At 36.6% G+C, this 16,700-nt stretch overlaps 1 protein-coding gene across 4 annotated transcripts in view; it reads right to left on the reverse strand.

Moving 5' to 3' along the window:
* Positions 1-16,700, reverse strand: part of celf2 (cugbp, Elav-like family member 2) — a 620,189-nt gene that overhangs the window by 571,104 nt on the left and 32,385 nt on the right. For all 4 annotated transcript variants that reach the window (XM_079623589.1, XM_079623577.1, XM_079623579.1 and 1 more), the window contains exon 2: positions 8,560-8,670. The gene's annotated coding sequence lies outside the window, so the exon portion shown is untranslated. The remainder of the gene's footprint in view (positions 1-8,559; positions 8,671-16,700) is intronic.

Genomic DNA, 16,700 nt, shown 5'->3' on the forward strand with positions numbered 1-16,700 from the left:
CTATGTAGCTAGAGGCTTCACTAGGGCGTGCGTGCGCGTGTGTGTGTGTGTGTGTGTGTGTGTGTGTGTGTGTGTGTGTGTGTGTGTGTGTGTGTGTGTGTGTGTGTGTGTGTGTGTGTGTGTGTGTGTGTGTGTGTGTGTGTGTGTGTGTGTGTGTGTGTGTGTGTGTGTGTGAGAGTGTGATACCACTGAGGGTGGGAATGTTATCTCAAGCACTGATCCATGAGTTTGTCTGAAAACAGTGTGGAAATGTGTGTGTTCAATTGAAGTCTCACTTTCTAATAATCATGCAATATATATATTTTTTGTTTAACAATATGGCCATTAAGACTCATAAATTGATTACAAATGTACTGGGCCATCATGTTGATATGTAATGCTGATTAAAAAAACTGTAGTTGTGAATCTTATTTTGTGTCAATTATTTCACACCAGGATAAACAAATATTTTATCAAATAAAAAAATAAAGGATTTACTTTGGCAGGAGGTATGCATAGGATTTTTTATGCCGTTTAAAAAAAACATATCAAATAAATATGCGTGTGTGTGTGTGTGTGTGTGTGTGTATTGCAGCCTAAACAAAGCCGCACCTATTATATGGAAGTTAAATATGACACTGAATATCATTACATTAATCCTAATCAAGCATAAAGCAGAATATACCAAAGAATACAATAATAAACAGAGACAGCCCTGCCCTGTAAACTTACAAAAGATGGGTCAAAGAAAGTTACCTTTCATGATGAACTCTCTAATGCAATATGTGAAATGCGTCATTTTTTGACTTTTTTATATGTGCACAGCTAAATGATTCACAATAATACCGCAAAAGTGCATTAAGTAAATAGGATTTAAAATATATTCCACAAAATTCACTTGAAAAAAATTACCAAATATCATATGAAATGGAGAAACCTGGGTACAATAAATGCACACACAAGTGAACTGCACAATACGAAGTGAAAGCTGGACATGAATAATAATTCAGAAAATAAACCACCTAATCTGGACCACTCTACTGTCTCAGGATTAGCCCAGTGAAGTGTGTGTGTGTGTGTGTGTGTGTGTGTGTGTGTGTGTGTGTGTGTGTGTGTGTGTGTGTGTGTGTGTGTGTGTGTGTGTGTGTGTGTGTGTGTGTGTGTGTGTGTGTGTGTGTGTGTGTGTGTGAGAGTGAGAGGTCGGGTCAGGCTCACACACTCTGCCCTGAAGACCCTGCCATGAAATGAAATCCCTTTAATCTGTCATCACCTGCAGAGAGGTGTGGAGTGGAACGTGCAATATCTTCCTGTGCGTGTGTGTGTGTGTACATTTTCCATTTTTATTTAGACTGGCAATACTGATGGATATTTAGTGTAACAAGCAATACAGGTGTGCAAAGCAATGAGATGATAACTGAAGGTTTTTAAGTAGTTGATATTTCTCTAAATCTTGTTTGTGAAAAAAGGCCATTGTGGAGAATCTATCGTGTTGTGTAGCATTACTAGTCTAAACTCCTCCACCCAACCCGTATTTCTGTGTTTAATGTAATAACAACTCCCCAAACAAAATACACACACTTTGAAAATCAATGAACATACATTGTTTTTCATGCAGGACTATTCATGTGTCACCTTTGTACTAGTTTGGATATGTGGGCATTTGTGACTTCGAGGTGATCCATTTGGATTAAAAAACGCACCACCTTTGCAGTTTAACCTTGTTCACTTTGGTATTTTTGGACAGTTTTCTGAACTGATGTGATTTGTTTGATACTTAAAATCCTAATGTTTTCTATTAGATGGTTTCAGGTTAAAGGTGAACTTCACTGAAAATAAATATGTCGTTATTTATACACCCAATGCTGTTTTGTATGGACGTGTCCTTTTTTTTGCACACCTATAACACCATATGTGTGAGTGTATGGCATGTATTTGTGTGTACGTATATATACCTCTGTTTACCATGCTATTTTCTGTTGTGAAAATTATGTGTTGGAAGCACAAGTAGACATTCTGAAGAATCTTCATGCAGCTCTTTTCCATAAAATTAAAGCATATTGTTACCATAACAGCATCCAAATTTGGAACAACAAGAAGGTGAGAAAAAAAAGGCATGATTTTTCCTTTTCAAGTGAACTATTTCTTTAAGTTCTACCAAGCACCGCCTTCAGGAACACACGTGCACTTCACATGATGCCTCTTAACACAGTTTTACCACTAGAATAAAAAAAAACAGCAACTTGAACAAATGCGATTGGCCCGCTGAATCACCTTAAAATGGGATTCCGAAATCGTATCGAGCTGAATTTTTTGAATTAGTTCAAAGATGTTGAAAATAAAGTGATAAACCACACAGAATGAGGGGGAAGGAGAGAAGAAACAGAATTTCAGATAGAAAAGAGCCATGTTCTTTGGCGACGTGACATGCCCGCAATTTCCTGTGAGTGAGAGGAAAGGAGACGTGTGGGGGCGAAATACTAGGTGAAACAGCGTGTGAAGTGACACCACTGCTACTGTCTTCCTCCGAAAGACAGAAAGAGAAAGGTAGGCTCATCCTGTCTTGAGTAGTGAGGTTAAATTGTGTTGATGTGTGGGTGGGTTTATCCTGTCAAAGGTGATGTCAGATCATGCTGAGTGGGCGCAATAACAGCAGTGAACAGCTAAAAAACACAGGCATACAAACACAGGTATGCACAGGCACACAGTCATATCATACATACTCAATGGTGTACGCATTGTACACAGAATGCTGTTGATATGCAAAACGCATTCAAATCATTTTCCGCTAACATCGCTGACAAAGTAACGGTTTGAGGTGTTCCGAGACATATTATATTTCATTTACTTATTCAGATGAAAATGTTATTGCTTTTTATCATCAACTCAAGAGATTTGTTTGAGCGTTTTGTCTTCTAACATTCCCGACGATAGGTAAAGGTCAAAAGTCAAAAATTATTGTACACTCAGATTCAAATCTACTCTCAAGTTTTGCAACAGATTAATACAGCCATATTTCATGAGAAAACAACGATTATCCAAGGTAGCAATTTCGTATGAATTTGTAAGATGTGAACGTATGTCCAACCCGAAATATATATAAGCAGATATGAGAACAAATGAGATTGTATGACTGCATACAAATTAGTCACCAAATTCACTAAACCGTTGCCTTTATACCTCCATACCATCACATGAGTTAAGCATTGCTAAGTTAAATGCAAAAACTGTAGCATAGATGAATCAGTTTTAAAAATCATAACTGACAACTCAAGTCAATTTATCTGTGAAAAGAACAGGCTACGCTATTCTTATCTTGGCGAACAGAGCTAATTAGCGGTTTAAAGAGGCCTAGCGTACAGGCTTGAACTGTGGCCAAACCCTTGACTGCAGTTATTAGCCTTTTAATGATCTTTAACCCGTATTTATGATTAGACTCCCTCGCATTTCAAATAACTGTAAATAATGCTGTGAATGCGTGCACCGTAGGTGTAAAATCAAATGGATGGCAAGACAAGAGTGCAAAGGAGCAATATATGGTAGGCATGATTGTCAGGCATGAAATTGAAACACCAAGCTCCTCTTAAAATTGTCAAACTGACTATTTTCTACCACATCATTGTATTAAACGGCTCATCTCTGTTTGAAAGATCTCTACAGGTTATGTTTACAGTTGGCAAGAGATGCATTTCTTTTCCGTAAGCTATTAATAGGTGTGGGTACGAGCGTGTTTGCTGCTGGTGTGTGGGCTCTGAACTCATCAAACTGCACTTGTGTTACTAACAACTTCTGGTATGTCATCTACAGAATCAAAGATACTCACATTGTAGGGTGGCATTACTTGAAAAAGTAACAAGTTACTTTAGATAGATGGACAGATAAAGTAACAAGTTACTTTAGATAGATGGACAGATAGATGTAGTAAGTGTAGAACAGGGTTTGCAGAGTTTAGCTCAAACCCTGATCAAACTCAGGCTACGTCTACATTAATCCGGACACATTTGAAAACGGCGTTTTCGTTTAAAAACGCTCTCTGTCCTTCAGCGTTTTCCAAAAGTTTCTCGCCCACAAATTCCCCTTACTGCGCAAGCATAAACCCTCGCAAAAGCTCAAAAAGAGATGATACAGACGGAAAAAATAAATAATAAAAGTCCTCGCGCATCTGTTAAATACCGGTATAAACATCTATTGGTACAATATGAGTCAAGTGACTTACGTCATCATTTTTAAATACCTCCGGTTTCACAGTCCGCACTACAACGCGAAAACGTTTTCAAATTTATCCACTTTGGAGAGCTTTCAAAAAGCTTTGTTTTCATTAATAAAAATGCAGTCTCGGTGTGGACGAAAGGCCAAAACAGAGAGAAAAAGATGCGTTTTCAAACGAATTAGTAAAAAAGATATCTAAAGCCCAATTTATACTTCTCCATCGAACTCCCGCCATAGCTACGTCGTAGGCTGTGTGTAGCGCGCGTCCCCTTCGGCGTACCCTGACGCGCACCTCTCCAAAAATGTAACAACGCGTAGGGCTGTAAACGATTAATCGCAATTAATCGCATCCAAAATAAAAGTTTGTGTTTACATAATATATGTGTGTGTGTATTGTGTATAATTATTTTGTATATATAAATACACACACATGCATGTATATATTTGAGAAATATTTGCATTTATATACTGCATATATATTTTTATATAATTTATATTATTAAAAAAATTGAACTATTTTATATATAAATAAATAAAAAATCTTAAATATATGCATGCATGTGTGTGTATTTATATATACAAAATAATTATACACAATACACACACACATATATTTTGTAAACACAAACTTTTATTTTTGGATGTGATTAATCGCGATTAATCTATACAGCCCTAACAACGCGTCAATTCTGCGCGGACGCAAGATCTGTGATTGGTCTGCTAGACCCGCTCCCTGGGATTTCACATGTTCCCTCTGCGTGCGTCAACGCGGACAACAACGCAGAAGTATAAATTAAAACCAAAGCGTAGTCTACAGTGTAGAGGCTCCAGCGTAGGTCCTACGCAGAAGTATAAATCAGCCTTTAGTGTGGACAAGTTCTCACCTACCTGTAATTCTTAAGATATTGATTAGCTTGTTCAGGTGTCTTTGAATAGGGCTTGAGATAAACTCTGCAATGCAGTCGCCCTCCAGGGCCGGATTTGAGGAGTCATGCTGTAGAACATGGTGCAATGGTCAATTGGTTAAACCTACCTACCCATCAACCTATCAACCTATATATGTCTGTCTACCTAGCCTCTATCCATCCTTCCATCATCCTATCTACTCTGCTTTCACTAACAACAGTCAAAGTTTATGTAAAACGGATCACTCGCATTACAGATATTCAGTTTAGCTATCATCAGCTTCATGTCACTCTCTCTGTTGCCATTTGAATTCATTTGTACAAGCCTGCGTATCATCTATCACCCAGTGTGTCATTTATCAACACTACTGGTAAGTAGGTGCACCTTGTTCTTTTTTTTTTAATAGGTTTGACCAAACATACAACATCAGCGCCATGTTTTCATATTTATGTACAGTAACACATGCACACTGTCTTTATTGAATGTGTCACTGAGTAAATGTGTGATTGAGTTTTTACAGTTTTTACAGCCACAGGAAAAAGTGGTCAGCTTGTCTCAGCAAACATGTGAAAATGGACAGCGTTAATGGTAAGGGGCCCCTTAACACCTTACACTAACTCACCTACACGCACACACACACAAGAAAACCTCATTTTTTCTACTGTATTACATCAAATCACCTTTGTCATTTTACGCTTAATTTTGACATGTTTTGCGACTCGGAGGCAATCATGCGTGAATTCATAGCTTATAATAAAACATGACAGGTGGTTACAAAGCAAACTAATAAGACTTTCAGCCACACACACCTAAACGATATTAAAGTATTCGCTCGTGTGAAAAGGTCACGGCCTGGAGGGAGACTTCTGGGAACACACAAAAGGGCACAAATGTACTCGAGGACTGGCTTGCCTCGGGTGGTGCGTACGTGTTGAAGCAGCGAGAGTGTCATTCTGACAACACTTTCACAATACTTGACTATGAAGTGGCAGCAGAGCGTGCTGCGCGCACACACACACACACACATTCATTTCTGAAGTAGTTATGTGTGTTAGTAATATCAATTACACTGTTAGCATGTTAGCTAACAAAATGTAGGAGAACAACATTTGCTACATCGTTTATCACAATAATCTATCTGGTTGACTTGTGTTACAATCTTTCCGATCTAACACTGATGTTTATGAGAGTCAATGATCAGATAAAAGGTTATTAGCTATAGCCGGCGCTGCTAATTTCACACACCCAACCCAGTGGTAGGAAATACTGCTAAGGCAGTTTTTACCACAGAAATTTGCTCTGAGCTGTTTGGAATCCACTCACTCGCCATCTTACGGACTAAAACTGTAATCTAAAAACACACTTGCTAAAACTAACAAACAAATAAACACAAACTAGCAGTCTGGGAACATTTGTGTGTGTGCTAGCCTAGCAGCAGGATTAAAATAGCAAACAGCCTGTGAGTGGAAAGTGCATTTGAGTTGAACATCATCTTTTTCTCTCTCTCACACACACAACTTAAGGTGCAGTTAGTACATTAATGCGCACACACAAACACACTTCATGAGGGTTGTGCTGAGAGTGTATTTTCCCATCGTCCAAGCGCAGCTAGTGTTTAGAGTGTAAACAAGTGTGTGTGAGAAAATCACCACAGGGCTTTAGCTTTGCATTTTTAAGGGGAAAAAGGCAATGCTGGTACACACACACTTCGAGTTCAAAGGAACCATTTTATATATGTACTTGTGTGTTCTCATTTGGTGGAGCCAGTCTAGAGTAAGTTAGTTAGGCTACTTACTAGCCAAAGACTACTCTGGGGTAAATTATATTTCATTAGGGTTAATTACATAAGTGCTCTACACTCTCTGAAGCTCATTAAGATGTGTGTGTTTGATAAACATGTTCTCTGGCTTGCTAACTTCATAAAGGCCAACACTAATGGGAAACATGACAACAGTAGCACTCCCTCAACCAATAAAATAAGCATCAGTTATTATGACATCACAGTTACCCTTCAGATAATTAGACAAATTGTCCATTTGCAATCGCCGAGAACATATTTAGTCATTTTGTATTTGTTAAGTTTGTATTTAAACATACCACATAAATCAATGAGTGGAGTTATATGTATATGTGACTGCATTAATGACTCCTAAATGCAGATTATTTTTATATAAAAATGTCAGTATAGCTGGGTGAAATGAAAATATCTTTGGAATTGTATCCAGTCGTATTGAGTACCAAGCAGATATGTTATAACATCTAATAATCAATATTAAATCATATCAACTTTTGAAGCCAGAGAAAAAAAAAAAGTAAATTCAAAGTTATTTTAAATTTGTTAAGGCTTTTTTTCTTGTTGGTTCTCATTGTCCTTGTAAAGTGTGATAAATTTAAAATCTCAATAAATATAATTATTTAAAAAAAATCTCAGATCTTCAAATTCTACATTCAGAAATTACAAGATGGCTCAATATGAAGTATCTGAAATAATACCAACTTTTGAGCAGGGGGATGTCCAATACACACGAAAAGAAAATGCAAAAACCTGAATTTTTAACTTATTTAATAATAAATATTTAATTGATGTAATGTCTTCATAAATGTTACATCCATGTTCAAAGAATTAGTTTTTCTTTCATCTGTGAGTGAAATAAAAGTGCAATTTTGATCCATTATATTTCTGTGTGTTAAAATACCTTACACCGTAATGAAATCCACCTACATTTTCCATATCACACCTGCTGTTGCATAATAGAAAGCAAACTTTTAAAAAGATCCCTTCCTTATGTGTCATTTGTCACGATCAAATGTGTCAACAACACTTATGCCAACCGTCACTTACTAGCCTCAAGTCATTCTTTGAGCAAGAGCGGCCAGTGTGACGACTACATGAGGTAGCACTGTATGGCAATTGCACTAAGTATTGTTTGGACGGCTAGCTGGATCATTACGACACAGGAAGGCACCAGGAAGCTCTGACTCGCTCATTCCAGGAGCTTTTTTGATAATGGGCTGACAAATGTGAGGGAAACTGCCACATTTCTTAGAAAGGTCCAAACTTCAGTGTACACACACACACAGTAGTTTAATGGACGGATGTCATGTTTAGATTAGCCACATTACAGCAACTCAATACACACGTTTTGAACATTAAAATGTCCCTCATTAGTTTTATCAGATGAATCTTTTTCTTTTTTTTCTAGCTCAGTCCATAAGGGGGGAAAGTAATATTTACCACACCCATCACACTAAAAAGCAATCTGACAAGAAATTAAGTGAAATACCTCAGTGGGCAAAGGAAACGAGTCCTGAGTGAAATGGAGGAAACGGCAGGAATGTGTTCTCAATTAAACACATTGTGTTACTGCTGTGCTCGATTCTGAATAAGTTTACAGTTCAAATATTGGAAGACATGATTTAAAGGAATATTCGATAAAAAAATAAAAACCTTGGTCATTATTTACTCACCCTCATGTTGTTTCACACCCCTGTGGCGACTGTCTTTTTTCCATAGAACACAGGAGAAATTCAGGCTCTTTTCCATAGGACGCAAGCAAATAGTATCCAGGGTCTTCCAAGCTGCAAAAAGCACAAACAAGCTTAAAAGTATTATACATGTAATGTATAGTTAGCCAGTGGGTTTTTTTTTTTTTCAGTATCTAATCAGTATCGCAAAAGACATTGATTGATTGACTGCTGTATATTGTCACACTTATTACATGGCTACAAAGAAAAATGCATGAAATTCTATAAATAAAAGTATTTGACCATGATGATATTGACCAGGCGACTGTATATTATCCAGCTTTATACATGGCTGCTCCCCAAATCAATAAATACAGACCGCTCATTTGGAAACTGAAACCGATTATATTGGTTTTAAGCAATTTGCTTAAGTTTCAGCTCCACAAAGTATTTAAAGGGGCTATATGTAAGAATATTCATGCTTTAATTGCTTTTTTTATTTTATTTTTTATGGTAACCAGGCAGTTGACTTAGTATTTTTTCCTACTATGGCAGTCAATGGCTACCATCAACTGTTTAATCTTCTTTTATCTTCAGCAGAAGAAAGAAACTCATACAGGTTTGGAATGACATGAGGGTGAGTAAATGGTGACAGGATTTAAATTTTTGTGGTGAACTATCCCTTTAAATATTGCTCAATGTGTTGTGGCATCCGTTTACCGGTATACACGTACTGCAGGCACAGATTCGGTCTTTACCGATTTAGACGGCAACAAATTCTCTTCATAGTAATGCGCACAGCCTCGAAACAGCATAATGATTTACATTTCAACTGTTTTTAAGAGCTCAACTGCCTTAAAAGCTGATGAGTGACTGAGATGAATGAGAGAGAGGGAGAAACACAGCAAACTGGAAAATCTAGTTGTGGTGCCAAAAGTTTGCATAATACCAACCCCTTCAGAAAAAAAAATAATGAAGGGGGCAGAGGGGAGGGAATAGAGTTTCTGACTCTATCACACCTGCTGATCAATTCCAGTCTAGTAATTCCAGCATGTAACAGCTTTTTAATAGCTGAGCATTGATGAGTTTATATGCATCACACAGACATTTGCTTCAGGACATAGAAACAGAAGGAGAGCTATGGCAACAAAGGCAGTCTGGTGACACAGTAGACACACACACACACACACACGTTTTTATAGCTACAGTATTTACATGAGGACATGACATAGACATTTATTGCTTTTTTTAAATGGCTAAATATATAAACGTGTTGACTGGTTTTGCTTCAGACCTGAAGCAACCTGAGCACTCTGGGTTTTGACACCTCACTGCGTGAAAGTGACAGTTTGTGAGCCAATGGTTGTACATACTGCAATGGTTTAAAATGTGATGTTCTGGGGTGAACCGTCAAATGTAGGTGCTGGATGAGGGTGTGCATGCGGTTTAGATATCTAAAGGTTTTCACTGAGGGTCTCAAACCAACCAGAAGTGTGTGAGAGTTTGCGTAGTGAAGTGTGCAAAATGAACCCCTTTGTTGGGGTTTCTGTCAAACCATATACCTGCTTTTTATACTAACACCGACCAAGATGGGCCTGTTCTACACAAACACACACACATACACTGTGACAGTCTTGGCACATGCTTTTTTTGACAGCTGTTTGTTTAAATAAACACAGTGTCTATGGACACATATTTCACATTTTTTGTGAGTCAAGATGCATGTTTGTAGGGCCAGTAACACATGCCGGTCACATACAAATGATTTCACACAATGGCAGATTAACCTTTGAACTTAACAGATTCTTTAGCATGCTGAAGTTCAATGACATGACAATGAAAAATTATGTTTCTGAATTAATCAACTTTATTACAATTATAGGTTATACAAACAAATTTGTTAACAAAATTACTACTCATACATAAAAAGTACACTGACATTTGGAGACACCAATGAGTAAAATATCAACATTGAACGGTTTAAAAAAAAACATTTTTTTTTAATATGAATAACATATGTGCATATGTTCTGTGTTGAGGTTCATATGAATGTTAAATTCATTTTAATTTTATTGCATCTACAAATAAGAATCATTATTATTAATAATGTGTTTTTTAAATAGAAAAACTATGAAATAAGAAAACATTACTAATATTAAACAATTACATGTGTTCATATATATATAATTAATAAAAAAATACATCAACTTTATTTGCAAACATTATGTATGTGTATGCATGTATGCGCGCACACACACACACGTGTATAATTTTTACCCTTTAAATAATGTCTAAAAATACTATTAAGTTAATGTATTGTTTTTTTTATTTATTATACATTATGTATGAACATATGTACGGTTTAATAATAATAATGTTTTCTTATTATTAATGTATTATCAACTATTATTAATGCATTCATTTAGAAAATGTATTTCCGAATAAATTGTATATAGGTACACAATGTAATTAGTGAAAATTCAATATTTTGGATTTAAATAAAAACTTAACAGTACAAAACTGAATACCATTAAGAATATAATTCATAATTACAAATGTATTTCTTGCCTAATAAAAAAGGTACATTATAATTTATCGAAATGCTGAAATGACCCCCCTCCACATTGCGCAAATCGCGCCGATATTTATAGAAACTGGATCCATTCTTCGCCATCACGAAGGTCCTGAAGTCAGATGTCAGTGATTGTTGGATGTATAAAAAGGAAAAAAAGAGAAAGAAAGAATGTAGCAAAGCCTGAGGGATGAAGAGTACCTCGGGGAGAAACGGCTAAAATACCTTTGAAAGAGCTTCTAGTTTTTGGTCTTCTTGGACCACCTTTGATTTCCAAAGTTCAAAAGCCTATGGGCTTCACAAACAATACAACTACACCCAAGAGAAAAACACACAAACACACACAAGAAAAAACCTGACCCCCTCCCTCATTTGAAAGGGGGTACATGCCCCCCTCCAGGCACGCTCTATTCATCCAGCATGTATCTGCCTCATTAGGGCTATTAGCATGGGTGAGACGAGGCGGGGTAATTTATCTAATCCTGCTGTGAGGACACACAGACAGACACACACACACACACACACAGGTCATGGCACCTCTGTGGTCTTGTTAAAACAAGATTTATTACAACAGTTAGAATTATGACACACACAAACTTTAGTGTAAATATAGTAAGTCAACTGTATTCAATGTTTGGTGCACTGCCACTGTCATTTTGATTGACATGTAGGTTAAAACAGCAAACCAAGTAATATATTTGTGTACAAGAGAGACATAAATGAGGTTATGAATGTATTAGAGGGAATTTACTCAAGTACACCAGAGCATTTAACAACAAACATTGACATTTTATTGTAAGAGATTGCGCACCGTCTGTTTTCTACATGTCCATGAAGTGCAGATGTGTATTATTTCTTTCAATTTTAGTAAACACTGAAATTGTTCGTATGTTGATATTGCACGCATCAAAGTATAACTTCAAGTATACAAGATGTACAAATCTTCTAAAAACAGTTTTGTTGAAATATTACAACCTTGCAATAAGTAAAATATGTTAAAACTGTGGTAAAAGTTACAATAGTACCGCAGGCAAAATCTTCGATGTGATCTGGTTTGAATTCGTAGGTATTTCTATGTAAAAAGTGTATCATTTACAGTTTTTTTTATATACTGAAACCTACAATAGCTTGCAAAACAGAGGGTTGGAATTGCTTTCACAAGAAGTGAAAATAAAACAATTGCGGAAAATAAAACACTCGCGAACAAAAAAACGTTGTTGCGAGGCGGTAACCATAGCTAGTGGAAAGCTGTCTTTTTCTGACAAATCAAACGTATTGTCCTTATTTATCATGTTATTAAAGATTTACACATCACAAACATACAACAAAAATAATTAGCGTTTTGTTAGAAATTAGCTGCCAAAGCTAATGCCCCCAAAAGACAGTTTGAGTATGTCTAAATCAACTTTTTTACACTCTAAAAAATGCTGGGTTGTTTCAACCCAAATTTGGGTAAAATATGGACAAACCCAAATGTTGGGTTAAAAATGTAATGTAAAAATTTAACCCAACAGCTGGGTTTGTCCATATTTTACCCAAAATTGGGTTGAAACAACCCAGCATTTTTTAGAGTGTATAAATTAGTTAATTAATTATTTTATATTAAGATTTATTTTTTTAAATATGAAATAAATAGTTTAAAATATAATGTAATTAGTTTAATAATATACATATGCATGCATTAATAATAAAATGCATTAAACATTTTGTTTAAAATATTTAGTCATTAAACATTTCTTGTTGACATTTTAAATAGTAGTTAAAGATTATTTACTGTTACAAATATTTATTAATGATGTACTGTTTAAATGTTATTGTTACAAATATTTATTTACACTAAAAAATGCTGGGTTGTTTCAACCAAATTTTGGGTAAAATGTGGACAAACCCAGCCGTTGGGTTGAATTTTGAAATTACATTTTTAACCCAACGTTTGGGTTTGTCCATATTTTACCCAAAATTGGGTTGAAACAACCCAGCATATTTTAGAGTGTACAGATGTAGTTAAATAAATAATTAAATATTTTAACTTATTAAATATATATTGATTAAAAATGTATTGTTTAAAAAATATATTAAATATGTATTGTTTAAAACATATTTATATGTTTGTTTTGATCAGATCAAAACAATTCCTTAAGGTAACAAATGCACATTTCAACTTTGTACAGTGTACACCTAAAGGGTTATAAGTTCACCCAAAATATTTAATTATCCCATTATCGGAAGCTAGTGATAATAGTTTATAAAGTTAGAATTGCAGACATGTTTTTTACAAAAATGCATCGCTTTGCTTCAGAAGGCCTTTATTAATCCCCTGGAGTCGTATGGATTACTTTTATGATGGATGGATGCACTTTTTTGGGCTTCAAAATCTAATTTACTATTCACTCCCATTATAAAGCTTGGAAGAGCCAGGATATTTCTATATATATATAACTCTGATTGTGTTTGGCTAAAAGAAGAAAATCATATACACACATTGGATGGCTTGAGGGCTTGATATTTTTTGGGTGAACTAACCCTTTAATGTCCAAATACCTATAGGATGAATTTAAGTTGATAAATGGCAAAACGTGTCCCAATCAACCTAAATTCACAACAAGAACACATTTTCCCCACAATTCAACAAGTCTCTCTTTCAGCTGATATATTGGACAGTAGTACGTCTGGACTCTCAGCTCAATTCTTTTTTCTAACGCGCACACACTCAGAGAAGCCACACACGTGGTTCTTAATTAGAGTTCTCATTCTCTCGATGTGCCGTACACACACACACCGTCACGCAGTAAAATGACTAATCAGAACCTCAGCCAAGGCAACAAGTGAAATGAAAACACACGCACTCCCACAAAGCTATAAACACACCGGTTATTAGCTCTTTAAGGTCATAATTAGAAGCAAACCGCTAGACAGGTTTTGGGCTGTAAACACAACCCCGAACAAATTGGACGGGGTAATCGGTGGGAGTTACGCCCTCCAGAACAGATGGAGAGGACGGTCCCTCGGTCCCACAGGGGTCTCAGCTGGCAGCCATAGGAACGCTAGACACATATGCACCAGTTTACCCTTTTTAGCAATCAAAAGAGGGAAGCTGTCATTCGTTTGATATTAGCCTGACCCTATTACACCCGTTTAAAAGACGGCACTCTCCAGGGACAAACCAATGCCTATAACCGCAATCAAACGGATGGTTGGATGAAGAGCGGAGAAGGAAACGAATGACGGGAAGGGATGGGAATCAATCTCGGACTGATTTCACATGCTTCAAGTGTGTTGTCGATGCTGTATTTAGCATTCAAATGAGGGCGCGGTGAATAAACGCTAGCGACGTCGCAGGCCAATGTAGGGTGACTGAAGCGCATTAGAACTTTATACACAAGGATATCCTTCACCTCAATGCCACACAACTAGCGAGAGTGATTTTATGCTCGACTTTAGGTTTGAATGTTATGCTAAACGTTGAATGAAACCTGCACATACACACAGTGGCCTAAAAAAAAAAACTTCAGTCACTTTAAAAAGGTGCCAAATTACTTTTTTGGAGGGGCGGGGGAACTGTATGTTTTGAAAGGATTGAAATGTTAGCATGCTAGCTAGCGTACGTTTACACTCAGACGCTTTGGCTGTAATGAGAGTTATTAGCGTGTTAATTTGATGTCGCGCTTCTGAAAGGCGGGGTGGAGAGGTCAAAGAGAAACATTGAGGCGGAACTATACAACCACCACGCACAATACACTCCCTTAACAGCCCAGTTAACATCCCACTGACACGCCTCTACACACACACACACACTGTCTCCTGCTCTGACTGGTTGCGATTAGCACTATGATGCTGCATAATGTTGTAATCGAGGTTGTATTGGTCTCAGGAGAGACCCATGAGAGTGCTGGGAACTGGGACCACCCTCTGGTTCTCCAGAGAACCCCCGACACATGTACACAACCAGGGCTGTAATGATGAGCTATAATCACCTATCTCTGCTACCACAGACAAGCTGGTGATAAACTAATGTGTGATATTGAGATAAAGAGATAAAAGAGGGGCGGAGAGGAGGAGAATGAGAAAGGGAGAGAAAGAGTGATGGGTAAAAGCGGGGCAAGAGCATGGGAACATCTCCGCTATACGGACTCCATGCTAGCAAAAGACAAATGTTGGCTTCGGACATGGGAATAAACTAGTACCTGCTAAATGTGATTAAATAACTTCACATATGAAAATGATCACAAGCCTACATAAATAAGATAGAAGCATAATATAAAAATAATTAAATAATAAATCAATTGTATTATAAAAGTTACTCTCTTATTCTATTTACACTGGTGTAAAAACTATATATTAAAATTGTGTATTAAATAAAGTAGCACGTAAAATAACTAGGCGTAAAATTACTTAATTTGATGTAAAAATAATCCCAAACCATAATACTATTTTAGGGTAAATGTATTATATTAATATATAAAATATATAGTGTGTGTGTGTGTGTGTGTGTGTGTGTGTGTGTGTGTGTGTGTGTGTGTGTGTGTGTGTGTGTGTGTGTGTGTGAGATATTAATTTAAAATACTGTAGCAAATAATCCAAGACTATTTTTTTTGTAGTTTTTATGAGATGTATCATTACAATATATACATATTTACATATATATGTATGTATTTTGAACAATACCCGTTCTTGTCTTAGGACAACTTATATATTAAAATACAGTATTAAAGCAACAAAACACTCAAGGTCATGGATTACAATGATTTTATTGTGGTGTGATGCTAATAACTAGTAAGAAATACATTCACTTTAGAGCCCAGAAGTGGCTAGTTTTATTGAAGTATTTTTCAGTGTCCATGTTAACATGTTAGAGCATTCACACGGCACACGGAACGGTCTGACAATGTGTAATTAATGACCGGATACGTTGTTTATTTCATTTGATATGAATATGAAATGATTATTCAAACATGAATATGTCTATGAAAGATTGTACTATATAGTATATTATACAGTGTACAAAGAGAATCACAATGCTAAAAAAAAGCATTTTCAATAACATTTCGAAATCAAAATAATGGATAAATGGAGAACTAATAGTTTTATTTGTACCTAGCATATCTGTACAACCAATTCAAACATGGTTAATCCAATCAGCTAGTGTGTATATTCAGTCTTCAAAACAGGTCAAAATGTTGGCATTTTTTCCCTGAATAGGTGGGAGGCTAATTGATCAAGACATGCTAATGGTGTTTACAGTGAGACAGGCAGGGCACCATGTGCTGATCTGAGCTCATGAATATCAAACACCTCCAAACCCCTCAGCCCTCCTCTCCCCAAGGGTCTTCATTGTCCGCCGGAGGTCCCCAGGGCCTGCTAGACGCGTCGACAGAGCCCGGCTCAACAGGTTTCAACACACTCTTACACTGCCTCAGACCAGACCAATACTACAAACCAGAAACCCTGCCCTCCGCAAAAAAAAAAAAAGACTGCGAGAGAGGCTCAATTACGTAAACTCCCCCCCTGTTTATTGTGTTTATGGTAAACTGTCTGCCGAGGAAGAACTGCTGCGGAAAGATAGCGGTTACAA

The sequence above is a fragment of the Phoxinus phoxinus genome (genome assembly GCF_949152265.1).
Source record: "Phoxinus phoxinus genome assembly, chromosome: 9".
NCBI classification, from domain to species: Eukaryota; Metazoa; Chordata; class Actinopteri; order Cypriniformes; family Leuciscidae; genus Phoxinus; species Phoxinus phoxinus.